General features: G+C 41.6%; 1 pseudogene across 1 annotated transcript; it reads right to left on the bottom strand.

Annotated features, from left to right (window-relative positions):
* Positions 1-401: 401 nt before the first annotated feature.
* Positions 402-1,905, bottom strand: LOC146797708 (sorting and assembly machinery component 50 homolog pseudogene; annotated as a pseudogene). The gene has a single exon (XR_014969052.1). The product of XR_014969052.1 is annotated as a sorting and assembly machinery component 50 homolog pseudogene (transcript).
* Positions 1,906-2,149: the final 244 nt, after the last annotated feature.

Here is a 2,149-nt window from a genome sequence, read left to right as displayed (position 1 = left end):
TCTAAGAACCACATACACATACAGTCATTCACCAACAGTCCTCTACAGTCACTCATATATGTACTCACTCATCATATGTATTCATACACCTATACATCCTGTTACACAACGCCACTCATCCATAGAGTTACTCACACACATAGTCACTCATGCTAATAAAGAATCAAACATCCATTTACTTGCATATACAGTTATACACACACCACCACACTTACTTCTACAGAAACTTACATATACTTACTCTTTTAAACAATAACTTATAGAAACACATACTTATTCATACAGGAACTCTTCCAATCTCTCACTCTCACATATACTCACTTATATACACCAATAGTCACATATACTAGTTTAAAACATATGTAGTTACTCATAAAGACACTATAGAGACAGTCATTCACTCACAAATACTGGCTTTTTGTTGATATTTTACTGAGATAGAAATTACATAAAAGGCATTTTCATTGAATCTTGAAGTATTTGGAACAAGAGAAACAGCAGTGAATTTGGTGAATAGCCACAATGTTCTGCAAAACATTTTCAGGAACGTTACAGGAACCTTATTCCAGCTCCAAACTGAACACCATCACAAATTCTGTCTCCACTTTGCACTGCCATTGGGATACAATAGTTTAGTTCCAGTCTTGCAATATTGCCCAGGCGGAGAACAATCCCTGCACCATAAGACCAACGAATATATTCAGCCAGCTTACGAAGATGGGCTTTGGGACCTGCTCCATATTCCAGGTTGCAAAGGTTTCCTGCATTAAGAAAGAAGTGTGTCCTGAAAAGATCGCCAAATCCACCTCGGCCTGGTCGAAAAGGCAGGGGCGTATATAGATGCAGACCGCCAGCCCAGTATGCCTCTCCCCCAAGATAATCACCTTCACTTTGGGGCCCTATGCTGTACATGCTAAATCCACGCACACTGGTTGGTCCTCCAAGGTAAAATCTGTCAGCAATACTTGACGTCTTGCCCCCAAAAGGCATCAATATCCCACCCCATAATGAGGCTGAGAGAACTGAATCCCACACAAGTTGCTTGTTCAGCTGGAGCTCGAAGTCCTCTTTCAGAAAACTGACATCCCCACCTGTGAAACCAGCTAATTCCTGATTAATTTTCAGTAATGCTCCTCGTTTTGGCAAGATAGAAGAATTACGTGAATCAATGACCATGGCATGGGCCAAAGATGACTTCAGCGAATGTCCACTTTCTTCCCGAATAGCAAAGGATGCAGTCCTGGCAAGACAGCCCAGTTCCCGCCAAACACCTTCCCACTTCAGTACATGATTAGACTTCCAAATTGGGAACCCAATTTCTGCTGATATTCCTTTGTCAGTCTCACGCAGTGAGCTCCAAGGAAACTGCCCTGTTACCTTATAAAGGTTTAAAGAAAAGTTTCTTTCAAAGTTTCCAGGTTGTGGTTTGAAGAATGAAAGACCGTAGGAGGTTTCTTTTGTACCATAGGAGAACTGGAAAGTTAGCTTCTCTGCACGTCCAAAAAGATTCGGAAGTTTAAGCCCGAGTACCATGCTTCCTTCATTATTGCCAACCATAGTGTTGTAGCTTCCAGTTATCCTTCGCAGTTCAGAAACTTCAAAAGTAACATCCAAGCCATTTGGAAGAGCATCATTTCCTTCAGCGGTATCAATTATCACCTCGACTTTTCGAAAAATTCCAAGACGAAGCAACCTCGCCCGTGCTTCATGACATTTCCGCATTACATCAATGAGGTTTTTAGCCTTAAAAACCTCTCCGATTTCATATATAATATAGTCATCTTTTGTCCTTCCAATGCCATCGAAGTGCACATGCTGAACTACCACATCTTTGTTTTCAAGAACCTCTTGTCTCTGTTCAGGTTCCACCTCGATCAGTCCAGAATCATCATCGGAGCCAGTCATTCACTCACTAACACACCCATGCACACACTCATCCACCCATACAGTCCTGCACACATGCTGTATTCAACACATACAAACAGTGAGTCACTCATTCATGCACCTATGCACTAAGTAATACCCCCCACCGAACCATACAGAAACTCAGACACTCATACTGATAAAAAACCAACTAATAACCTATATAGACACTCATGTAGCTACTCACCAACCCATGCAGCCACTTATACACAAAGTAAGAAACTGA

This window comes from Triturus cristatus, chromosome 9, assembly GCF_964204655.1.
Source record: "Triturus cristatus chromosome 9, aTriCri1.1, whole genome shotgun sequence".
Classification (NCBI taxonomy): domain Eukaryota; kingdom Metazoa; phylum Chordata; class Amphibia; order Caudata; family Salamandridae; genus Triturus; species Triturus cristatus.
The sequence above is the reverse complement of the archived record's forward strand: the minus strand, read 5'-3'. Positions and strand labels throughout refer to the sequence as shown.